The following is a 27,758-nucleotide window of genomic DNA, read 5'->3' as shown; positions in this document are numbered from 1 at the left end:
TAAAAATATTTACTTTTAGCGTCAAAGCCATACACACGGGGAAAAATAGAAATTTCTGTTTTGGCCATGATTCATATCAATGGAAGCAGATTGATTATTCAAAAATTTTCACAGAAATAGTGCAAACTGCACATTGCGATTGTATAGCCGGATTAGGTGAAGTGTGCTCCCATTTAGGTTTTAAGCTTTTTGCTGGTCTCGTGAAAGAATAAACTATAATGAATATTCGTGTGCAGATATCCTTAATCGGCGGCTAGTTCCGCCAAAAAAGCAGTTGATTATGTTGAAATTAAGGACATTTTCAGCCTGAAATATCAACCAACTCTCAGATATGATTTCCGAGTACCCGAATGCTCTGCGGAGAAGCTAAATACGTTTATAAGAAAATTTATCGGAAACGGAAAAAATCCATCGATTGACCAATTCATGGAAATACAAGGAAGCATTCAAACGTGAGCTCGAGACTCTGTGACTTTGATCTAGGTGCGAAAATGTTGATAATCCTTTTTCTGCCAATTTTTCGATTCCAATCTAATGGGAGAGTCGCTCAATGAACATCGCGAAATAGGTGCTAGTAAACTAAATAATATGCGTTACACAAAAACTCTTGTTCATAAAATAGCTTGCCTAACTGTTTCACAAAGTTCATGTTAGCTCTATGCACTATTAGAATGACCGTAACTCTATTTAAATCATCTACAAGAACGCCGATTGATAAAAATCCGCTTCTGCTGCATAGACACTACGAATGTAAACAAGCGAATGTGTGCCCAACACATGCTCTGCATGTATGTGTAGCAAGAGCCCTATGGCCGAACAGTGGAATGAGCATCTACAGGAGCGGAGAGGAACATGCTGAGTTTTTAATTCTTCTTACCTTCTAAGTTCTATATCGTATGTGTCTGTGTTTATTCAGACAGACGCGAGAGGCTGAATCCTTTCTTCCATTCAGAGATTCGTATAGGGTAGCGTGGTCTTGAACCGGCTTCTAAATTATAAAGGCCATACAATAACGGATTAGATTTTTATGGAATTTTGATATTTCGATCCCATCTTTCAATTTCGATCGATCCAGTATGTTTTGTTCGCGCGTGCTTTTACAGGTGTTCGCGATTGTCCTTTATCGCAATACACATGCGAGTTTTAACTCTTGGTTCCAAACTTGTAGCTTCAGGTTTTTGGTTTCACACATTATAGTCGGAATCGTAAACGTGATCCGGAAAGTGAGAAGGGTGGCCGTTGATCAATCGCCATCGCTCACGTAAGCAGGGATGCCAAGTGATTTTTTGGAATGCTTTTCACATGATACGAAATCTTCGAGTGTCTTCACAGTCATATCGGAGGAAACTGGGATTAATGACTTACTTTTGAACAAGGTTTGATAGAATGTTCAATGTTTTTTTCTAATTGGTATTGTTGCGTGGTGCATTTCATTGAACTAGCCTTTAGCTTTTCAGGTTTGTTTCAAGGAATGTGAACAAAGAATATAATGCGCAATGGCGAACTACATTTTGTATCTTTGGAAATATTAATTGGGTTGATGGGACGTTGACTGAGTGAATATAGCCCCAGTTATTCCACAAAACCGGAACTGTGATATCTCAATTGTGGGACGACCGCACAAAAAAAAAATTATAATAATAAGAGTGCAGATCGAGACGACCATGCTGTGTAAAAATGGAAGTAAAAACATTTGCGGATCGGGACGACCGCATAAAAAAAATGATAATAATAAGAGTGCGGATCGGGACGACCGTGCTGTGTAAAAATGGAAGTAACAACATTTGCGGATCGGAACGACCGTATAAAAAAAAAAGATAATAATAATAGTGCAGATCGGGACGACCGTGCTGTGTAAAAATGGAAGTGAAATTATATGCGAACCGGAACGACCGAGCAGAACCAGTACGGCTCGGTACGACCGTATGGAGAACAGAATTCGACTCGATATTTTGTTAGTTATGCCCCATAAATAAGCTTATACATCCCAAAGGTGATTGAAATATTTTATCAAAACATTAAAACTATTCACAACATGCTGCTGTCAGCAGTTCTTCATAAGATATATTCGTTGTTCTCATTTGGCAGCGTTCCGGGATGGTGACTTGATGACGCAGGTGACTGCATTTATCTAAATCGACAGCGGATCGAATCGACCACGCATGGTGGTTTTGTTTATAGTGGCTCAGGATGACAGCGTAAAACTTGGACGATAGCAAATCGACCGCGACAGATTTTGTTGATAGTGACTCGGAACGACCGCGTAAAATTTCGTCGATAGCGGAACGGGATGATTGCGCAGAATCTTGTAAATAGTGGTTCCAGATCAGTCGTGCTTTTGAAAACAGATAGCAAGCCAAATCATTCACGGAAAATTTGAGCGGCGTTTTTTTCTACATACAGCAGGTAAAACGACTCATGAGGTATCTTATCGATAGCGGATCAGGATGATCTCATTCTTTTTGACAGTGAATTGCCGAACGATAGGTATAGCAATAACATTTTTGAGAGATATTCTATGTGAAAATGATGAAAGGTTAGCCAAATGATCATTTCGTTTTTTATGTGCTTCTTTTATATTTTTGGGATGGGGGAGGATGTGTGGCACCATAAGATATAATAATAACGTTGCCGATATCGCACACACAGCCCAAACGGTGGAAAATTATGACAATCGATTACAAGAGTGTTTCCCTTACAAGACTTATATGAGAGAGGCTTTATGAAGCTACCTTTAAAATGGCAACAAAATGTATCACAGAACGGTGCATATAGTGAGAAAAAATACTACCAGCTCACCATGGTTTTACAGCATCTTTTATTAAATTATACTAAGCCGAACCATTTCAATTATGAAGTTTTCGTAAGTGTATTCGTGTAGTACGTATATTGTTTTTGCTGCCATTAGTGCTTCTATACTTTTTCGGTAAAATATTTCAAATATTCTTTTATACCTAGTGCTTACCCAACCTTAATGACAATAATTGGACCATCTGTCAATACAGCTTAGAGTGACTGGGAAGGTCAATGCCTCGGGAATGAAGCAGGATCTTGGCTTCCCATATCGAAAAGACGTGTATCTCAAATTTTACGATGATCAGGACATTTGGTGAAGAAACTTAACCTTAAATCAAGGTACGTACAGGTGAGATTAGAATTTGCGAAACACACACACGGAACAACACATTAACTGGAGAGTGGAGTAGGATGAGGATGAGGTAGGCATGGAAAGAAGTTCACTCTTGATCGTCCTGGCTGCTGCGCGTATTATTGGCATGATTTTCGAAAAAATTCTCATGTGAAATTGAGCAGGAACTGTGAAGTAGGCAGTCTCATGGAATGGGACTGGGACATTCAATAGTGAAATTTACTTTATATTCAAAGCTCTTATAGACTCTATGTTTATATTTTAAAAATCTAATTTGTAGGACCCAAATAGTTGAGATATATGAATGTGCCTATAGGAATTTGACGCACTGTATTTGACCTAAATCGGGTAATCCTAAAAAAATCTGAAATAAAGTTTTGAATTTCACGCAAAAATAATGGATTTCCTTTTCTCCAACCTAATATGTGAAGTTCAAAAATTAAATTTAAATACACCGTTTGGAAAGTCTAATACTATCTCCAATATCAATAATCATTAGAAAACAACAATATAAAAATATCAAAAATAATTAGGAACAATACAAAGGGTGGTTTCCAGGGCGTGCATTGAGCGACAACAAAATCATACTCAACAGAGTGCCAATGAAAAACGTCATCTCGAATTTTCTAACGAATTCAAAATGATTTTATTTTAGTCTTATCAATGCCCCAGACTAATGAAGGAGAGGTGTGATAACTACTAACTGCTACTTGCCTAATTATTTTCTAGCTTTTAGTACATTATTATGTTTATTCACAATTAATCCGTTTAACTTAAAATGTTTTTTTTACCTATTTTATTTTCTAGTTTTTAGTACATTATCTGTTTCATTAGAATATTTCTCTACAATAAAAGCATTGTACTGTATTCTATCAGTCAAAAAATTGCATTTGATACCGATATTGAGTGGATTGCAGAAAATACATAGTGTGTTCTCCAAGTCAAGTTCGTTCGTTTGATACACATATCTCAATCAACCTATTTTTGAGATGATATGGAATCAGTTATTTTGTAGCGGCGGCCAAATTGGATTTTTCAAGATAAGCAGTATTAAAATGACAGCAGAGATAAAGGTATTTTAAAAATTCGGTCAGTTCCTATTGGTCAAATTTCTATTAATGTGGGACAACCCTACATACATACAAACAAACATACGAACAGTTCAAGCTCAATAAAACCGTTTAATAAAGTAATTTGCTATTTTGTGATTGCGGCCATCTTGGATTTGGATTTTTCATGATCTACTGTGATCTACTATTCAAGCCCTTTCATTTGATACCCACATTAATGGGGTTTTGACATAACATGTAGTCCGCCATTTGGTAGGATTTTGAAGGATTTGCATTTTTCATGAATAACCGTGTTCTACTAGTCGAGCCCTTTCATTTGATACCCATATTAATGAGGTTTTGAGAAAATATGTAGTTCGACATTTTGTAGCGGCTGCCATCTTGGATTTTCAAGATCATGAAATATGCAATTTTATAATGACTACAGAGATAAAGGTGTGTTCCAAATTTCAGATCAATCGGTCAACAGGAAGGGAGTCAAATTTCTATTAATGTGGGTCAGCGCTATAGATAAACATGTTACAGACATACAAACATACAAACAGATTTCAGGGCAAGCTATATAAAACCGATTTCATGTACTTGGGTGATTTTTCAGTTTTCAAAAAAACTCAAGATTTGACGTCATTGCGGCACTAATAAATAAAATCCGATCGAGCTGAAATTTTGCATAGGGCTTTTTTTGCTTTTCATTTCACAGGAAGTCGAAAAGTCGAAGGTCACTTTTTGCCCATACATTCACTTGTACTTTAATTTACTGTTAATTGTTCGCTGCCTAGAGCGAAATTGAAACACTGAACCTATTGATTGCCCAAGTAAAAAATACATTTCTATTGCTCCCAAAAATGTCATTCCCAAAGAAATTATCCAAAAAATATACTATGCAGCACCTCCCGCAGAACGGCAAACGAAACCATTAAAAGGTGGTGGCGAAGGTGATAGCCACCGCATCGGAACAAATTATCACCTTCCTGCGTCTATAAAAGGAAATCAAATCGCCAAATGTGGACTATTTAGAAGCTGATTGCAATCAAAAGCAAAATAATTGTGGGTCTGTACGTTTATACTGCTAAAAAGCACGATATCACTTCTAAGTAGATTAATTCGATTTTTTCATCATTTAACGGACATTCGTGATGAGTTCAAACCTTGGTTGAATAAAATTATTCCTCTCGTGATCGATAAACCTCAACGCTTCATATAATACAAACCTGTCCGTATAACCCCCACTATATGTCCATATTACCCGCATCGAAAAAAATGATGTACTTTTCGGTCTGTTTTAATTTCAGTAAAAACAATGAAAAACACTTATTTGTAAAATATTTGGCCAATTAGGTAGAAAATCAGTATATTGAATTACAGTATATAAACTGCATCAAAGTTTTGGGAAACATGAGTTTCCAAAGATATAATTGAAGTTCTTCTTAGCATGTCCGTTTTACCTCCACCTCCCCTATATACCTCTTCTGAATCTGGATTGCATACTATCAATTATTAAAAGTTTCATGCCGCCGCACCAAGCGATACTGCGGCGTAAAAATAATCATGTAATTTAATGTTGCTATGTTCAAATGTAAGAAATCTCACCCGCGGAAAAAATCTGTACCAATCTGTACTTTTTGACGAAAATCTGTACTCTGTACCGTACAGGATCTGTACCTTTCCAGATAAATCTGTACGTGTGGCAACACTGATTGACTGGGTTGATTGAATGACACTCTCTCACCAATCGCTCTCCAATTCTCCCCACTGATCGCACAAGGACTTCACATGGAAATGGACTCTCGTTTTCCTTCGCGTCGATAATTTCTAATTTTTCGTGCGCGCCTAATTAGAGGAGATGTGTCTAAAACGCGCCTGCCGGGCAATTTGACCCACCTTATTTTCTCGTAAACCAGCAAGAATAGAAATGCAATGGATATAGGCAAACGTGCTAGTCAATGATAGAATCCTACCATGAAAGTTTTACATTTGTAACATGCTTTAAAAAAATAAGAAAAATAATTTTCTTTGGAAGCGATTTTCGATGTAATTTTCTACATCACTTCTATAAGGTTTTTGTTGCTTAAACCCGATTCAGAGGCGATAACTGTGGGTCATATCTATTGAGTCGTGTTCCCAGTGAATATCTCAGGTGAAGAAAATGGTAAGAAAGGATTCTTTTCTTCCTTAATTTGATATTTTCCGCATCAGCTTACCATCGGGCAGTATGGCATACCCTCGATCGGGGCAATTTGCTCGTATTCGGCCGTAAACATTCTCACGAGAGAAATAGCTTGTATGTGAGGGATGCCAGATGATTTTTTCAAATATCATTGCATGGTACGAATAAATGTCTTCAAATGTAATCATAATGAACAAAAACGAGCAAACCATCACGATATTTCTAAATCATGTTCGATAAATCACACAAACAATTGTTTTCACATACTTTGAAATGACCTCAGTATGTTTTCACAAAATTGAATGTCTTGACAACGAAAGCATGTCTTCACATCTGGCATCTATATTATGTGCTCAGAGAATGCAGGAAAACAAGAGCGCGGCCTGGAGAATTAATGCACGAATACTGGGAGAACACGCTCACCGGAGGAACGGTTTTTTCTCTTCGCTGGTGGGCATGAAGGAAATAGATTGATCGAATCTCTCAATCATACAAGCTGTTTCTCTGAGCTTTATAGTCTCTGAGAGAAACAACTCATGGGCATATTATACTTCTGCTGGGCCATTTAACACCGTATGATTGGAAATTTAGAATTTGAGCGCCTTACAAAATGAAATTCGTAGCACTTTTGTTATTCAGTATCTAAAATACAGAACGAGTACAGATGACTAAGGGTTAACTGATCAACGTACTGACATTGTTGTTACCTTAAATTTTGAGAGCACGGTCAAGATAAATCCATTCTCGCTAAGGGGGTGCGTCCGTACATTGGTTCGACAACTCGCAAGCAGATCGGACAAGTTTTTAATCGATCCAACAAAGGTGTTTTTTTCACATCGAATAATAGTGTTCTTTTTCACCGGTTGCGCTTGCGAGTGAAGCGAAGTTTAAAGTGGTGCGCGCTGAGGATCCAAATCAGACACATTCATCACACACGCCACACAGCCGCGGCAAGTAGAAATTTATTTTTCTTTTGTTTCCCTATCATTCCTTCTACCTTCTGTGCACGATTTACACCATTGTTCAACTTTGTGTTAACCAAATCGGCAAACGTTGGCATTAGGGGTGATCATTATTTCTTATATACCGTTGAACTTTTATTGGAATTTTTTTTTCATTTTATCATTTTATTTAACATAAAATAAATTGAATTTAATATTCGCATCATAACCCTATAAAACATATTTTTTTCACTTATTTATTTATTTTGATTATCATTATATTCTGTTCATATCGAACAGTTGACCGATTTTTTTGATATGGCTGAGGGCGGGAAGGATCCTCCATCGACGCTATTGAATATTTCCGATACCGATCCTCCTCCTGAAGAGCAGGAAGATGAAGCTGAAGTTGAGGAAGAAACTTCTGTATATGAAGTTGGAAGTTCCGAAGATGAGGACATTGACGAAAAACAGGATTTTCGTCCAAAAGAATACCATGAAGGCTCCAAAGGCCCATTCATTGTATACTTTAGACGAAAATCTAAACCTCTAAATGTCATTCGTATCTCGAAGGAACTTACTCAGAAGTTTTCTGCAGTTACCGAGATTACACGGATGGGGCCAGACAAACAACGAGTTGTCGTCTCAAGCAGGACCCAAGCGAACGAAATCACGCGCTGCGACCTCTTTGCGATTGAGTATCGCGTATACGTGCCCTGTTGCAACGTCGAAATAGACGGCGTAATAACCGAAAAGGGTTTGACTCGAAAAGAGATTATCGATGGTGTCGGTCGCTTCAAGAACTCTTCACTAAAAACTGTGAAGATTCTTGCATGCGATCGACTGAAATCTGTGTCACAAAAAAATGACAAAAGGGTTCTCAATCGGACAAACTCTTTTCGTGTGACTTTTGAGGGTTCCGCCCTTCCAAACTACGTTGCAATAGGTGCACTTCGTTTACCTGTTCGGTTGTTTGTACCCCGGGTAATGAAATGCAACAAATGTATGCAACTCGGTCACACGGCCGCCTATTGTTGCAATAAAAAACGTTGCGCAGATTGTGGAGAGAGCCATGATGAGAATCCTTGCGCGAAAGAGCACAAGTGTCTTCATTGCGGCGGGACTCCTCATGATATTATTCAATGCCCGGTGTACAAACAACGAGGGGAAAAAATCAAGCGTTCCTTAAAGGAACGTTCCAAGCGGACTTATGCAGAAATGCTTAAGAGTTCCGTTCCAACGACTCAGGACAATCCCTACTCCATTCTGCAGAACGACGAGCCTGTTGCTGACGCTCCCAATGCAGGAAGTTCCGGTACATCGCAGGGTGCCGTCAGGAAAAGAAAAATTACTTCTTTTCCTTCACTCCCCAGAAAGACGACCGAAACTTCCCAAGTTGGAATGAAAACTCGAATTGAACGTGCTGAGAATAGACCGAAGCAAGTACCTCCTGGTTTAAGCTGTTCTTCCACGCACCAGGGGTCCTCAACACTTCCCGGAGCAGCACCCACCCGGTCTGTTCCATTTTCGCGGTCGAGGCAACAGCCACAATCTGGTTTGCTTGCGCTTTCTGACCTGGTGGACAATATTTTAAATGCTCTAAATATAAATGACCCTCTTAAAACCATAGTATTATGTTTGCTTCCGATTGTGAGAACATTTTTGAAAGAAAAATGTGGTTTTTTAGCAGCGTTCATTTCCCTCGATGCCTGATTCAGTGCAAGAGGTCAAGGATTTGACCACTGTAATACAGTGGAATTGCAGAAGCATCATCCCTAAACTAGATCAATTTAAATTTTTAGTTCATAGTTCTAACTGTGATGTATTTTCCCTCTGTGAAACATGGCTTTCTTCAGCCGACGAGCTGAATTTCCACGATTTCAACATTATTCGCCTCGATCGAAATGACTCGTTTGGTGGCGTACTATTGGGGATCAAAAAATGTCACTCCTTCTATAGAGTCACTCTCCCATCGATGATAGGCATTGAAGTTGTCGCTTGCCAGACACAAATCAATGGCAAAGACTTCTGCATTGCCTCGATATATATTCCTCCAAGAACCATGGTCGGCCGCCATCAGTTTTTTGATATCATCGCGGCATTGCCGGAGCCGCGGCTAATCTTAGGTGACCTCAACTCCCATGGAACAGCATGGGGGTCACACTATGATGACAGCCGTGCCACGTTGATTTATGATCTGTGCGACAACTTCAACATGACAGTTTTAAATACAGGGGAAGCAACTAGGATAGCCAACCCTCCTGCACGGGCAAGTATGCTAGACATATCACTTTGCTCTTCTTCATTATCCCTGGATTGCACGTGGAAGGTAATCCAAGATCCCCACGGTAGTGATCACCTGCCAATAATTTTATCGATCGCCAATGAATCAGGTTCTCGTGAGTCAGTCGATATTGCGTATGACCTCACGAAAAATATTGACTGGAGAAAATTTGCAGAAATAATATCTGAAGCACTTGTTTCAATGCATGAACTTCCTCCACTCGAAGAGTATAACTTTATATCGAGTTTGATTTACGAAAGCGCACTTCAAGCTCAAAAGAAACGTGTTCCTGCTACCACTTTCCGACGTCGTCCTCCATCACTTTGGTGGGACAAGGAGTGCTCAAAGGTCTACCTTGAAAAATCATACGCTTTCAAAAAATTCAGGAAAACTGGATTAGTGGAATGGTTTCGAAAGTACCAAGCTCTAGAAGCCAAACTAAAAGGTCTGATTAAAGCAAAAAAGCGTGGATATTGGCGGAAGTTCGTCAATGGTTTGTCAAGGGAGACAGCTATGAGCACTCTTTGGAATACGGCTAGGAGAATGCGTGGCCGGAACCATACAAATGAAAGTGAGGAATACTCTGACCGTTGGATTTTCAAATTAGCAAGAAAGGTTTGTCCCGATTCCGTTCCTGCACAAAACGTCGTACGCGACATTCCGCTCCAAGGCGATTATGAGAATTTTTCGATGGTAGAATTCTCAATTGCACTTCTCTCATGTAACAATTCAGCTCCGGGGTCGGACAAGATTAAATTCAACTTATTGAAGAATCTTCCCGACTTGGCAAAACATCGTTTGCTGAACTTGTTCAACAAGTTTCTGGAGCTGAATATAGTCCCGCATGACTGGAGACAAGTGAGAGTGATAGCCATACGAAAACCCAATAAGCCGGCTTGCGATCACAATTCGTATAGGCCGATTGCAATGTTATCCTGTATTCGTAAATTGTTAGAGAAAATGATTCTACTTCGTTTGGACAAGTGGGTTGAAACGAACAATTTGCTGTCAAATACGCAGTTTGGCTTCCGCCGAGCTAAAGGGCCGAACGATTGTCTCGCGCTGCTATCTTCTGAAATCCAAATCGCATTTGCTCGCAAAGAACAAATGGCTTCCGTTTTTCTCGATATCAAAGGGGCATTTGATTCAGTTTCCATGGAAATTCTCTCAGAGAAACTTCATAATCGTGGACTTTCACCAATTCTGAATAATTTCCTGTACAATTTACTCTCAGAAAAGCACATGTTTTTCAATCATGGCAGCTTGAAATCTTCTCGTTACAGTTTTATGGGCCTCCCACAAGGCTCCTGCCTAAGCCCCCTCTTGTACAGTTTTTACGTCAATGATATAGATGATTGTCTAACTAGAGATTGCACGTTGAGACAACTTGCAGACGATGGAGTTATTTCCATCACGGGTACTAATCCCGCCGTTCTGCAAAATTCCTTGCAAGATACCCTGAACAACCTGTTCACGTGGGCTCTCAAGCTGGGTATCGAATTCTCTACGGAGAAAACTGAAATGGTCCTTTTTTCTAGGAAGCACGAACCCGCCCAATTCCAGCTTCACCTATCCGGCAAAACGATCAAGCACTCGATGTTTTTCAAATACCTTGGAGTATATTTTGACTCTAAATGTACCTGGGGAATACACATTGCGTATTTGAAACAGAAATGCCAGCAAAGAATCAATTTTCTCCAAACAATAACCGGAACATGGTGGGGTGCCCATCCAGGAGACCTCATTCAGTTGTACAAAACAACGATATTATCAGTGTTAGAATATGGCAGTTTTTGCTTCCGATCAGCTGCCAGGATTCATATTCTCAAGCTGGAGAGAATACAATATCGTTGCCTGCGTATAGCCATGGGGTGTTTGCATTCGACACATACGATGAGTCTCGAAGTTTTGGCAGGAGTACCCCCGCTTACTCTTCGGTTCACAGAATTATCCTACAGATTTCTCATCCGTTGCAAGATCATGAATCCATTGGTGATTGATAACTTCGAAAATCTACTCCAACTGACTCCTCAGTCAAGTTTTATGTCTCTATACCATGAGTACCTTACCCATGAAGTGCACCCTTCACCGGGCATCTCCAACCAAGTTTGCTTCCCATACTTTTGCAATTCCTCTGTCAATTTTGATCTGTCCATGCGACAAAAGATCCATGGAATCCCAGATCATCTACGCTCCGATTACATTCCGGAGATATTTTCGGCAGAATATGGGAAAGTTAGATCTGATAAAATGTTCTTTACTGACGGTTCATTCATAAACGGGTCCACTGGCTTTGGCATCTTCAATGAAAATTCCAGTGCCTCTTTCAAACTCAAAGATCCTTGTTCCGTGTATGTCGCTGAACTGGGTGCGATATATTACGCATTAGGGATCATTGAAACATTGCCCATCGACCACTATTTTATTTTTTCAGACAGTCTCAGCTCAATAGAGGCAATCCGCTCAATGAAAGTTGATAAACGCTCATCTTATTTCCTAACAAGAATAAGACATCTATTGAGTGTTTTGGTCGAAAAATTATTCAAGATTACCTTAGCATGGGTTCCCTCTCATTGCTCGATTCCGGGGAATGAGAAAGCGGACTCGCTAGCTAAGGTGGGCGCTTCAGAAGGTACACTTTTTGAAAGGCAAATTACTTATAACGAATTTTTTCACATTCCTCGTCAGGACACACTCGTTAGTTGGCAGCGCATGTGGAGTGAAGATGAGTTCGGTCGTTGGTTACACACGATTATCCCTAAGGTTTCGACGAAAGCTTGGTTTAAGGGATTGAATGTCGGTCGTGATTTCATTCGCGTGATATCTCGGCTTATGTCCAATCACTACAACCTAAACGCGCATCTCTATCGAATTGGGCTCGCAGCAAACAATCTTTGTGATTGTGGCGATGGCTACCACGACATCGAGCATGTTGTCTGGTCGTGTATCCGGTTCCATGCTGCTCGCTCTCAGCTCTCTAGAGCACTGAGAGCAAAAGGCAGACAATCGGATATCCCCGTCCGGGATATCTTAGGTAGCCGTGATCCTGATCTTCTGCTTCATCTATACCTGTTCCTCAGAAACGCCGATGTCAACGTTTAATGATGTTTCCTTCTTTGTGTCCCTGTTTCGTATCCCTCCTATCCGATCTATAAACTTTTACTTAGTCGCGGCAATACATACACACACTCTTTACAGATACACGGGCCAAAGGTTGTGCAGTCCACTGATGATTCAACAAAAGCCAAAGGTTGTACCGCTCATGACAACTCTACACGAGCTGATGATTACGCCGGCTAGTGACCATTCTATCCTGGATTCCTCGAGAAGACGCACCACGCTAGATATGGGGTACAGACTAGGGGGGCGTTGCTGATTAATGGTCAGCTGCATCCCAATAGGAAGTATCCCGTGTCGGGCACAGGTACAGATCACTGAAGACAGCAACATCACAATTACGAAAACACTTGAAATACTAACCTCGAGCCAACCGCGAGTAATCGGTTACATATTACTAACATAGTTATAAGGCAAACATTGTCGAAATATTGAACTCCCGGCCCCGTCAGGTTGACGCCATATGAGCCTTAATAAAAATATATATTTTGGATAGAAAAAAAAAAGGGGGTGCGTATTACACATTTCTCCTATATTTGGCTAACAAAGTGTCGTGTAGTGTTCCGCAAAAGTGCTTTTATTTTCGACTTTCCTTCCGGGCCATTCTCTTGTTTTCCCACTTCGGTGCCATCTCATTATTTTTTTTAGTAGGTTGTAACAGTTGTCACGATTGATTACGTCGTGTAGTGTTTGAATTTATTTGTTTACTTTTTTATTATGTGTGTGTATGTTTATTAAGTCAAGTTTATTTAATTTTATTTACACTGATATTGTGTATAAAGTATGTTAATTATAGGTTGATAGGATTAGTATTTATATTAGTAGTCACTAATAACATCACATTTGAATATTCACATTGTAATATTAACATTGTACCCCTACTAAGTCACAACTTAATTTTATCTAAAAGGCACTCCAGAGGGTATACGCTTAAGAGCGTTTATTTCCCATCCCACCTCCCTGGAAAGTAGACGAAAGTCAGTGTTCGCTCTTAGAAGGGTTAGGGTTGTTTACCGAAAGCTTGCTCGCGCAGCGCTTGGTGTTCGTGGCCTTAAGTTTGAGGAGGAGAATGAGAAGGCTGTATTTGAGGTTAGTTAGTTGGAGCAAGATGCACACAAGCTTTGGAGAAATTGTCACCGACTGATCATGAGCTTTTAATCTCCGAGATATCCTGAGGGTTATCTGAGGACCACAATGTATATCGTGGAGTTTTGTGATTTCCATTTGAATTGTAATCAGTGTTAGCATTGTTCCTAACTAATAAACACCACTCAATAGTTGAAGCGAGCAACAGAGAGACTGCAGGTAGATGCACTGTATATTGTAGGGACTATTTCTAAATTTCAAATAATTGCAATAACAGGGAACTACCTAAGTGGCATTTGAACATGATAACTAGCGAACCAAACACCTCGAATAAAGGCTGCGCCGTCTCCATCATGTCTTAGATGCAACCTGGACTCCAGGTATCCCGTTAACATATGCACATGTGATGTCCCATATTTGTATCTTTATGCAAATATATGTGTTATGTAATGAATAATTTGAAAAAACAACGTCGTATTAATCAAATATTCGATCTAATAAATATCTTTACTCTCACATCACATCATATTTTGTACAACTCCTCTCAACAAATCTTATGTCATATAGGCTTTAATATACAAAAATGATACCATCAATAAAGGGGTAATTTGCGCACACGAACGGCCAAACCCTCTTCGGAATCAAATCGTCGGAAAAGTACGATAATCATGATTTTCACCCTTACCCTTAACGCTTTCCCTCGCACAAACGGGCATTAGAAGATGCCAATTGTTCGCCGTAGAATGGAGCTAATCTGTGTGTTCCCGATTTTCTATTAAACATAGTGCCATCATACGATCCGGCGGACGACCGTCGTCTCCACGGCCACGAGGCCATCCGATGGATAATTTCCTAGGGCCGTCTATATAGCGCAATCAAGATACTCGACCGACGTTGATTGAACCCTTCATCACATGGGGCCACCGCGCGCCCATGACTGATCGCTGTCATCCAGTTGTTGGCCGACGCCGATGTTGTGACCCGTGACCCCACCCCACAACGATCGGCGTGGTCCGTGTTGTTCGAGATGCGGCGAACGTGTGCGGTGGGAACCGCTCTGTGGGATTGGTTGGGGACTGTTTATTTAGAAAGGAGACCTGTCAGCTAATATGAGTCCGTTTGGTACTTTGATGAATACAATGTAATTCGAAACGTTTGTGTTCGCAATTTAGCTGGCCACTCAATTTATATTGTTTATGCTGTGTGTGTTTATCGATGTTTTGACGAAAATGAAAGGAAATTATTAAATCAACTCAATTAAATTATTGGATGAAAAATGGAAAGGAAACCCCGCTGCTCTCTGACAATTCAATGGCCTTACAAAATACCTGTACAAAATACCAAAAAAAATACGGATGTTAAATTCCTATCGAACCATCACCAATTCGCGGCTGTTCCACCAGACTCACTTTTCTTCAAACGGAAGAAATTCGAATATTGGTCAAATCTCAGCAAAGGCCACAAACAGTTTAGTGACAGGAAGATCAAAAGCTGCCAAATCGGCCCAAAATTGTTCGACGCGCCAATCAAGAGCGCCGATAATTTTACCCACTATCCGGAATCAGCTTCTTGGGTAAATGATACACGAACCGGGGGCGAGGAAGGTGAACAAGAAGACGACCCCCCACGCATCCCACGAGTATTTGGGGCACACTGATCACAGACCAGCAAATAGAACAATCAAACAAATGGCTATAAGTGGCCACCGGTTCTGTCTGGCGGTGGGGAGAACGAAAAATAAATTTACCATCATCAAACTCTTCCTGGATGTGGGAGCCCTCACCGAAAATCCCAGCGCCCTGCAAAACTGTCCGCTTGCCCCAATCGCGCCCAGCATATCGTGGGGCGCGAAGATGCGTGAGAGCAATGAGCGTGTTCCTGTGAGCTAATTTATTTCTCGCTTCCAATTCAACCATCCCGTATAGCCTCCCTTCTTCCCATCACATGCGCTAGGTACCTAACATGGAGCAATTATATTTGATATAAAATTTAGGTTCCTGTATTGTAATTTACTTCATTCATTCGAAATAATTGTTATAGTTTTCATCCATCTTTACCACTTCCTCAGCCGTGAGAAACTTCGGTAGCCGGCGCTGGGAAGATTGGCCCGGCGGTCTGCATGGTGAGTTGGTAGATGAGCTCTCCTATCGTGCTAATCGGCGCTGGGGCCACTTAAAAGAGTTGAGCTGCAGACGGAAAATTCGTTATGAGACAATTTTGCTTTATATCTCACTCTCAAGACATTGTCGCCACCGGGGCAAATGAATGGTTGACATTCGGTCATTTCAGAAGTATGAATATTTTGCCAAATATATGATTCTTTTTTCCGTCTGTTATCGTTGGTGCTCTTTTAGCGGATATACAGATAACAATTATCCAAACCAGCTTTGATTCGTCGAGCGAACTATCATCAAAAAACTATCATAAACCTGTCAACACAGCAATTTGAAACATCTCAATCATTTCATCATCATGAAGTTTGCCTTTTCATGGTTTCACAGCTATTCGGACGTCGCGTTTGTCCGCTGCCGGTGAAACAAACGGAACTACCGGCAACTGATCTAGTTTGTGATAAGGACGGAAACAGGGCACTGAAACGAAACTAAAGCACCTGTTTTTTGTCAACGCGTATGCGTGAGAATTAAATTGAAATCATAATATAAGGGAAGAACTACCGTTGAAATCGCTGAAATAGAAGCTTGCAAAGGAAGGTGATAATTTCGGTGGAGAAATAGTCAGCCCGCTATCTGGTGATTATCTTATCATGAAAGAACGCAAATTCATCCATACAATGCTTTCAAAGTCACGATAGGGTTGTATGTGGAAACATTATAATTCGACATCATATTGATTTGATGAGAATTTTGATGCCCAAACAGATGTGGTCTGTGAATGTTTTGGGTAAGTGACATGAGGATCCTTATTAAAAATCTTCATGAAATCATGATTTACAAGTAAATGAACTCTTTGAATAATAAATCACTTTCTTATTTTAAGAAGTGCATTGGCAACGATATATACTAGGGTGGCAATGAATTTATGAGAAAAAAAAAATCATCAACGAATTTCAAAAACCGACCATGTATAATTTGTTTATTGGCCCAAAAAAACTACCTGTGCAAAATTTCAGTTCAATCGGACATGATTTGGGGGTGCCTCGAAGCGCTCAAAGTTTTGATTTTTTGATCCTCGAAAATCTTCCAAGGTGGGAGTAAGGGAAATTTGGATATTCGAAATTTCTATTTCGTTGTCCAATGTTGCCCAATGTTATCTCGAAAAACAATTTTTTGCCCGAAAATAGATCTTTTGGGACTGAGTGGTCAAAGAATCAAAACTGAGTGCTTTGCGGGAAGATCGTGAGCTTCGCAGACGACGTCGCACTAACAGTGACAGGCGAAACGCTGGAAGAGATGAATATGCTAGCAACCGAGTCCATCGTCGCAGTAGAGAACTGGATGCAAGCAGCGAAATTGCGGATTGCTCATGACAGAAGTGCTGTTGGTGAGTAGGGTAACACGGGGTGAGTTGGACATACGGGGTGATTTGGACCACCCCATTATCTCAAAAAGTACGGCTCAACTTGGATTTTTTATAATGTCATCTTCTTTCAATAATGAACCGTATGGAAACTAAAGTAACAAAACTTTGGTAAAATTCGACAGGTGGAAGGAAATGGTAGCATGAACACAGCAAGCACTTTGATTGTTAAAACATGTGAATTTTCCGATTGTGGTTTTAAGGTTTTTCCCGCTGATTAAACAAACTTTTCGTGTATTGTGCAGTAAAGTTTTGTTCACCTACAGAAGAGGATCAATTTGATGCAGCGAAACTGTAAGTTTGATAACAATAAATGTAATTAATTGCATTTTAATTTTTGCATGTTGTGTGGGGTGACATGGACACGTTTTTGTGGAGTGAATTGGTCCTACAGATTTGAGGTATTTCTTTGGTCTAATTGATTCCAGATGCCGCTGACTTACAAAAAGAGGATGGGCAGACAACGTTGGAAGAAGGAGGAGCTTGAAAGAGCAATGCAGGTCATCAAGAACGGATTTTTTTGACCAAGCATCGAAAGTGTTTGAAAATACTCGAACAACAGTGGAAAAATCCATGCAGAATTCGAGATGGTCTCAATCCAATTTTTCTGGTCTGGAATATTGCCAAGACACCAGGACATTGTTACTGATTGTAACATTATTCCAAAACACTTAACATAAACTTAAGTATGTTTTTTCGATGAAACACACACTGGACCAAATCACCCCACAGACGGTCCAAATCACCCCGCACCAAATTTAAAGTGCATCCGTGGCCGAGTGGTTAGCGTCTCACATTATCATGCCGGGTGTTCGGGTTCGATTCCCGTTCTGGCCGGGGGATTTTTCGTCAGAGAAATTTCATCCGACTTGCACTGTAGTCACGCGTATTCTAGAGCTTGCCCCTCGGAATACATTCAAGGCGTGTTATTTGGCTTAAGAAAACTCAACTAAGTATTAATAAATGACGCTAGTTAATACATACGTTCAGACGGCAAAAGTTCCACAGGGAACGTTAACGCCATTCAAAAAGAAGAGGACTATAACGAAAACCTGAGAAATTATCTTTCAGTAATGGTGCCAAATCAGAAAACAGAACCAAATTTTAATGTCCAAAAATCATCTCTTTTATTTTATGATATACTAGCTAACCCGGCAAACTTCGTCCCGCCCATTTACTTGATTAATTCTCGAGTAATGCAGAAATTTGTGTTTTATTTGTATGGCAGCCAACCCTAAGAGAGGGGGGAGGGGTATCTAACCACCATAGAAACATTCATTGCACCCTAAAGTTTCCATATGCCTAATTTGGTTTAATTTGCTTGATTAATTCTCGGGTAATGCGAAAATTTGTGTTTCATTTGTACGGCAGCCCCCTCTAAGAGAGCGGGAAGGAGTATCTTAACACCATAGAAACATTTATTGCATCCTAAAACCTCCACATGCCAAATTTGGTTTCATTTGCTTGATTAATTCTCGAGTAATGCAGAAATTTGTGTTTCATTTGTATGGCAGCCCCCCCCTTTGAGTGGGGGAAGGACTGTCTAACCATCATAGAAATATTTATTGCACCCTAAAACTTTCACATGCCAACTTTTTTTTTTTTATATATATATATTTTTATTAAGGCTCATATGGCGTCAACCTGACGGGGCCGGGAGTTCAATATTTCGACAATGTTTGCCTTATAACTATGTTAGTAATATGTAACCGATTACTCGCGGTTGGCTCGAGGTTAGTATTACAAGTGTTTTCGTAATTGTGATGTTGCTGTCTCCAATGCTCTGTACATGTGCCCGACACGGGATACTTCCTTTTGGGATGCAGCTGAACATTAATCAGCAACGCCCCCTAGTCTGTACCCCATATCTAGCGTGGTGCGTCTTCTCGACTCGAGGAATCCATTATAGAATGGTCACTAGCCGGCGCAATCATCAGCTCGTGTAGAGTTGTCATGAGCGGTACAACCTTTGGCTCTTGTTGAATCATCAGTGGACTGCACAACCTTTGGCCCGTGTATCTGTAAAGAGTGCGTGTATGTATTGCCGCAACTAAGTAAAAGTTTATAGATCGGATAGGAGGGATATGAAAAAGGGACACAACCAAGGAAACATCATTAAACGTTGACATCGGCGTTTCTGAGGAACAGGTATAGATGAAGCAGAAGATTAGGATCACGGCTACCTAAGATATCCCGGACGGGGATCTCCGATTGTCTGCCTTTTGCTCTCAGTGCTCTAGAGAGCTGAGAGCGAGCAGCATGGAACCGGATACACGACCAGACAATATGCTCGATGTCGTGGTAGCCATCGCCACAATCACAAAGATTGTTTGCTGCGAGCCCAATGCGATAGAGATGCGCGTTTAGGTTGTAGTGATTGGACATAAGCCGAGATATCACGCGAATGAAATCACGACCTACATTCAATCCCTTAAACCAAGCTTTCGTCGAAACCTTAGGGATAATCGTGTGTAACCAGCGACCGAACTCATCTTCACTCCACATGCGCTGCCAACTAACGAGTGTGTCCTGACGAGGAATGTGAAAAAATTCATTATAAGCAATTTGCCTTTCAAAAAGTGTGCCTTCTGAAGCGCCCACCTTAGCTAGCGAGTCCGCTTTCTCATTCCCCGGAATCGAGCAATGAGAGGGAACCCATGCTAAGGTAATCTTGAATAATTTTTCGACCAAAACACTCAATAGATGTCTTATTCTTGTTAGGAAATAAGATGAGCGTTTATCAACTTTCATTGAACGAATTGCCTCTATTGAGCTGAGACTGTCTGAAAAAATAAAATAATGGTCGATGGGCAGTGTTTCAATGATCCCTAGAGCATAGTATATCGCACCCATTTCTGCGACATACACGGAACAAGGATCTTTGAGTTTGAAAGAGGCACTGGAATTTTCATTGAAGATGCCGAAGCCAGTGGACCCGTTTATGAATGAACCGTCAGTAAAGAACATTTTATCAGATCCAACTTTCCAATATTTTTCCGAAAATATCGACGGAATAACATTGGAGCGTAGGTGATCTGGTATTCCATGGATTTTTTGTCGCATGGACAGACTTTGGTTTCGTTTGATTGATTAATTTCCGAGTAATGCAAAAAATTGTGTTTCATTTGTATGGCAACCCCCTCTAAGAGAGGGGGAAGGAGTATCTTATCACCATAGAAACATTTATTGCATCCTAAAACCTCCACATGCCAAATTTGGTTTCATTTGCTTGATTAATTCTTGAGTAATGCAGAAATTTGTGTTTCATTTGTATGGCAGCCCCCCCTTTGAGTGGGGGAAGGACTGTCTAACCATCATAGAAACATTTATTGCACCCTAAAACTTTCACATGCCAACTTTGGTTTCGTTTGCTTGGTTAATTTCCGAGTAATGCAGAAATTTGTGTTTCATTTGTATGGCAGCCCCCCTTTAGAGAGGGGGGAGGGGTCTCAAAATATCACGAAAACCTTCCCCGGCCCCAAAAATCCCTACATACCAATTTTCATGTCGATCGGTTCAGTAGTTTCCGAGTCTATAAGAATCAGACAGACAGACAGACATTACTCCAGTTTTATATATATAGATTTGGAAATATTAGGCGAATTGCTTAGGTGGTCCAAATTCCCCCCTTTTCTCCTAACTGCAAGGCCATACAGTGGGTGGAAATCGGGGAACACGTTATAACATCGAACCCTAGGTTAAAGTACTTGGGTTAGATCAGGGGTTCTCAAACTGTTTTGGGCAAGAGACCCCTTTTCCAGAACTAAGTCATACCTTAGACCCCCTTGGCATTTTTGTTTTTGAAAATCCTATCTTTAGTTTTTTTTTCTTACTGAATAATTTTTAATTTGAAAGTTATTCAAATTGATAATTATTCAGTAAGCTCTCACGCAAAAGGTCACAAGTTCAATTCATACTCCCGATAGTCTTCCAAAAAATGGATGTAATGTAACAAACCAGCCAAAGATGCTGAAAGTCACTATAATAAGAAAAAAAACATTTCCTCATCATATTCAACAAAATAAATAGGGAGAAATAGTAAATATTGAGTTTAATAAATAATTTTTAATACAAATTACTCATAAACTATAAAAATATTCAAATCGCAAACCAATTTATCCACAACTACCAGAATCTCAAAATATGGTTCAATATTGGTTAGTTTAATCCTTAAATCTCCGCGTTCGTTGATTTTCAAACAGTTCCTTCGGTTTCGCGTTTTTTTTTTATCCAAATTATATATTTTTATTAAGGCTCACATGGCGTCAGCCTAACGGGGCCGGGAGTTCAATATTTTGACAATGTTTGCTTAGACTATGTTAGTAATATGTAACCGATTACTCGCGGTTGACTCGAGGTTAGTATTACAAGTGTTCTCATAATTGGTATGTCGCAGTCTTCGATGCTCTGTACGTGTGCCCGACACGGGATACTTCCTATTGGGATGCAGCTGACCATTAATCAGCAACGCCCCCCTAGTCTGTACCCCATATCTAGCGTGGTGCGTCTTTCTCGACTCGAGGAATCCAGGATAGAATGATCAATAGCCGGCGCAATCATCAGCTCGTGTAGAGTTGTCACGAGCGGTACAACCTTTGGCTCTTGTTGAATCATCAGTGGACTGCACAACCTTCGGCCCGTGTATCTGTAAAGAGTGTGTGTATGTATTGCCGCGACTAAGTAAAAGTTTATAGATCGGATAGGAGGGATATGAAACAGGGACACAACAAAGGAAACATCATTAAACGTTGACATCGGCGTTTCTGAGAAACAGGTATAGATGGAGCAGAAGATCAGGATCACGGCTACCTAAGATACCCCGGACGGGGATATCCGATTGTCTACCTCTTGCCCTCAATGCTCTGGAGAGCTGAGAGCGGGCAGCATGGAACCGGATACACGACCAGACAACATGCTCGATGTCGTGGTAGCGTTGTTTGTAACCATAATGAAGCCTTTTCCGGTAAAGAATGATGATGGAAAAACGAGAAAAAAATTTCAGCAATGTCTCACATCGCAGGATACTGTTTTTCAATGTTTCATTACAACTAGAACACATGACAACCGTGGTCATCTGTGCTGATGATAATCAACTTTTCTTGCATTATCACCTTGGCTCATTATGTGAATCACGCAGTGAATGGCCAGTACCTTACGCAGTTGTAACTTTGAGTGAGCTGTAAAACCACGATGACGACCAACAATTGATGGTGCACCATGCGTCTCAATGTTCTTCATTGGAATAGCTTTTTCGGTAAAAAAAAAACCCAATCGATTCCCCTCTGGTATAAGTCTTCATATATGTTCATTTTTTTGCACATATTTCTTCTTTAATATATCGAACATACCCTAACAACAGAGCTTCAATGCCTTGGTAATGTAGACTCGTACAGCTGGAGAGAAAATCTGTTGGTCTATAATAAATTGAATAACATTTTTTCCCTCTTCGCGACCCATCTCAAGTTTCCTGAAATAGTTAAAACAAATTTTTGTTGCACCATGCACATAGATGGCCAAGCATTTTGTAAATTGCTTTTCAAACAATTTATTCTAGTTCTCTTCATTTAGCTATGTAAAGCCTTGTAATCCCTTGAATTAAATTAGAAGTTGAGTACATTATCATTCAAGCTCCAACGTATTTCAGAACGCATATGAACATACAACCTAAGAGCAAGCTTTTTATACATTAAGATATCAAGAGCATGTTTGGACATGAATTTGATGATGACTTCCTTGGTGTAAAATTGCGTATATGTTTAAAACACAGAGAAATGTTAAACATGCCTCAAGAACTCGTACGCTCAAACACATTATCTTGCACGAACCTGTTCACGTTTTTTTTACTTGCCGAATTTTTCATCTCGTACTTTTTGTATTTTTTTTTATTTTCATCTTGTACACACTCATCGTCTTGTTGAGTTTTTAATATGTACAGCAATAATATTTTCTACTAAGATATTAGTCATTCTCAGGGTTGCCATATATACAGAATATTCTGTATTTTAAAGATTTTTCGCCAAATTTCAGAATCAGAATCTGTATATACAGAACTACAGATTTTCTGCAAAGATACAGAATTTAAAGATATTATTTCGAATTCAAATTTAAATGTTAAATTAATTACATTAATTACAATTTCTCTGTCTACCTTCTTACTAATAAACGTTTTTTTATCGTTGAGTCATGGAGATATGTACCTTGATTTATAAAAATGTTGTACCATATGAAATGTCACCTCACTTCTCCATTCCTGCTGAGGATGTTTTTGGAACGCTTTTTGGTAATTCCACATTCATCAACGTGTGTTGGGTGAATATTCTCGTTTCACAACTCCAACTAAACAAAGTTCTGAAATCGGTTGGCTTCCACAATGATGGATTCTATTTTGAAAGCAAAGAACTATGTATCGGCTCAAGGAGAAGCGTCAAGGATGAAATTGACGGAAAATTTAAGAAAAGCAAAGTTCAACAAAACCATGTACAAACATCAAACAATTTATTATGAAATTTTTTTTTCATGATTTATTTTGTTGTATTGAACAATAAATTCAAAATGAAAATAAACCTTTCTTTCCATTTTTTCCGTTAGTTTTTTGACACAGATTTTTGTGCTAAAAATACAGATATACAGATTTTTTCAGAAAATTTTACTGGATCAAATGTGGCAACCCTGGTCATTCTTATAACAGGGTGGTTCACGCAACACAACTTATGGAGCATCTTAAATATATCAAATAAGAACTTGTGTTATTTTATAGGGGTCGTTATTCAGACCCCGTTGACCCCCAAAATCAATTTTCGTTTCTGTCGACCCCTGGGAAACCAAAATCGACCCCAGGGGGTCGATATCGACCACTTTGAGAAACCCTAAGTTAGATGATCGACGACCGGCTGAATTTCAACAACTGTTTCGACTACGCCTGCCAGAAAGCATTAAAGTCCATCAGAGCGATAGCTAGGATAATGCCGAACAACGCTTGACCCTTCAGTAGGAAAAGGCGTCTTCTAGCTACTGTATCGCCGTCAATACTGTGGTACGGAGCACCAGCCTGGTCTGCGGTTCTTGAAACCCATCGGAATCGCAAAAAACTGAAACGTACGTTTCGGATCATGGTGATGAGCAGACTTCCTGTGCACGCGCTTTATTTTCGAGAGACGAGTATTGATTTTCTCTTCCTCACAACCAGGGTTGCCAATAATATTTTTCAAAAAACTGGAAGATTGATCTAAAAAAACTGGAAGAAAACTGGATCCTGTGAAATTGTTTATTTTGAGAATTTATCTAAAATCATTTTTTTTTTACTTATTCCAATTCTTAAGAAATAGTCCTTCGAAGCGTATGTAGCTCATAAAATAGCGAAATAAACTAATTACATTCGAGCAGATCAAAATAACGATTCCCACCACCCGAACATTACTGTAAAACAATATTTGAGGATCGTTTCTTGTAGAAACTCTAGAAATATGGTTTTATTTTGAAAAAAAATATCTCGTATTTATTTTCAGAGCAGAGTATCCAAAGCCCTTAAGGAGAACGGCTGCAAGTTGTTGTTCGTGGCAATTATCTGAAGAAAGATAACTCTCCTCTGTCGCGATTGAAGTTCGATACAGAGTACGCGCGATTGATAACGGAATATCGCCGGGAATATGGGTTTTAGAGGATTCTCTCGGTTACCTTCTCAGGTTAACAAAAGATAACTCTCCTCCGTCACGATGAAATTTCTAGAAAGCGTACGCGGAACTTCGGGTTTCTAGAGGAGTTCTCTCGGCTTCTCAGGTTTCCTAAAGATAACACTCCCCTTCGAGATTGGAGTTCGACATATCGCTGGTCCGATTAGTTCTAGAGTTTTTTCCAGTTATCTTTCCAGGTTTCCCAATAATAACTCTCCGCCGTCACGAATGTAGTTCTATAAAGTGTATAAGCTACGAATAACATAATATATCGGCGGAATATATGATTGATTTTAGAGGAGTATTTTGAGCAGATTTCCCACAGTTAACTTTCCATCGTTGCGATTGGATTTCGATTGGAAAAGATGCATGCGATAAATAGTAGAATATATAGCCGATCCAATTAATTGTACTGGTTTTTTCAGGTTATCTAAAAATAATCTTTCCTGCCATGTTGTGACACATGAAATTTTCGGATTTTCATTTCGTCGAATGGTCGATTGATGTAAACGAATGTAAGCGGAAGGAATTTTACTTGTTTTTTTTACATTCATATCAATTAAAGTCAATAGAACACACTGACCCAATGAACTTCTGAGCTTCGGAATGATTTGGTGGACCTATAACGTCTGATGTTTATAAAAATTTGAAGCCAGCATAGCAAATACACCTTGGATCGATCGGAAAAATAATATCAACAAACAAAATTGGTCAAGGAATAAGAAGAGTGAGAGAAGGATGATTTTTATACATCGTGAATTTATTTTACAAAAACTTTGTAAAATGATGCAACCATTTAAAAAAAAAACTGGATAAAACTGGACAATATTTTAAAAAACTGGAAGTTTGTAAGGTTTAACTGTTTGACTGGATCGAGGAAAAAAAACTGGAAGAATCCAGTTTAAACTGGACCATTGGCAACGCTGCTCACAACCCTTCCATGTGCAAGCGATGAGATCGGGACTCAGCACACGAGCCTGGGTTCGGCTTCTTCTCTTCTCTTTCGTAAAATGTTGAGATGCGCTCAACAATATCTCGTTGCACCTCACATGAGCGATGCACATGTGTTGGTGCTCGCGAGACTTTCTCTTATACCTGCCTCAAAGTGACATTTGGTGCTGTCGGGAAGAAGTTGTGCTTCTGGTGTTAAAATTTTAATCTTCCTAATATGACACGTAGATTTTAGTGATGAAGAACTGTTTCACATAAATATCGCTGCTAAAGTCATCCAATCAATTCATTCATTTGTCGCAATGATTGTGTGATATACGAGGCTGATTATAACAAAGCAAATTGTCTCTTCTACGTGCTGTCCGAGATCTCGTGTCACTTTGAGGCAGTTAAACGAGAAAGTCTCGTGAGCACTAATGCACGAACATCTCTTCGTGTACACATGTGCATCGTTCGCATCGAAACGCGACGAGGCATTCCTACTCGCATCACAAAATTTTACGTAAGAGAAGAGAAATAGCCAATCGCGTGCTAAAGCCCGGTCTCGTCGCTTGCGCATGGAAGGGTTGTGAGGAAGAGAAAAGCGATACTCGCCTCTCGAAATTTAAGCGCGCACTGGAAGTCTGCTCTCTCGGTTGCCTTCTGCCTCGCTCATTTGTTGTAGACAACTCCCAATGACTTTGTGAGATGTGAGACTGGATAACACAAAGCACACTATCTCTTTTGCGTGCTGTGCGAGATCTCGGAAAATCTAGTGATGAGAGTTGCGAGTGCGTATAGAACGATTTCGTTGGAAACAGTATGCGTTATTGCCGCCATGATCTCGATGGCTGCTTCAGACAATATTTACACCGGTTCAGACACGCAAGGTCGCCACTCTGTACGGAGTGTGGAGATGGTGACAAAACACTGGAACGTGTCATATTTGTATGTTCCAGATTCACCGCAAGGTGCGGCGAACAGTCTGCCCGTCATGCTTGGAACATCGTGGAGGAAATGTATCGTGACGAGGGCACCTGGAGTACTGTGAGCCGTGAAATCGTACACATAATGTCCGAGCTAGACCGGAAGTTAAGGGCCGACCAGCGTGCTGACAACGCCAGACTGTTCAAGGAGAACAACTGCGAAGACTGCTCTAACGGATGGTACAGCACGAGAGTAGATGTAACGGAGTGCACGTCATGTTGGAGGGCACTACCTAATCGGCACTTTGTTGGGTTGAAAAATTCTGCTGTTGGAGGACAACTGGCCGCGCCAGTGGCGCGTATAAGAGCAACATGCCTGTCTGGTAACGCCTGATCGTGCCCTGGATGGAGCAACAAATTCCGCGAGGGTGACTGTGACGGATTGTGCATCAAGTTGAAGGGCAATTTACGATTATTTAACGATAACAAATATGAGACTTCAGAATCGGATGGGGATTTCCGGTGATGATAGCGGAAAAGTAAGCTGGAGAAAGAGAGAGAGGGAGAGAGAGAGAGAGAGAGAGAAAGAAAAGGGCGATTAGACGCCTTCTTAACTCACGGACCGTCGGAGGAACCGGACCGGACTAATTTATTTTATGTTCTATATTTCCTCAGTTCATAAACGAGCAAGAAAAAAGGAAAATAGAATTGTTATAGAGACAAGTTTAACTTGCAACTGTAGTTGTTTTCTTTTGATGTTTTGAGTTGTTCATTTTAGAGCAAGAATGCCCATGGCTGTTCAGCATCGTATCTGGATAGTGTTCAACAATTAGAGAACTACACCTTTATGTCTAGGAATTAATACCCAAAAAAGTTAATAAT

The sequence above is a fragment of the Toxorhynchites rutilus genome, chromosome 2 (genome assembly GCF_029784135.1).
Source record: "Toxorhynchites rutilus septentrionalis strain SRP chromosome 2, ASM2978413v1, whole genome shotgun sequence".
NCBI lineage: Eukaryota > Metazoa > Arthropoda > Insecta > Diptera > Culicidae > Toxorhynchites > Toxorhynchites rutilus.
The sequence above is the reverse complement of the archived record's forward strand: the minus strand, read 5'-3'. Positions refer to the sequence as shown.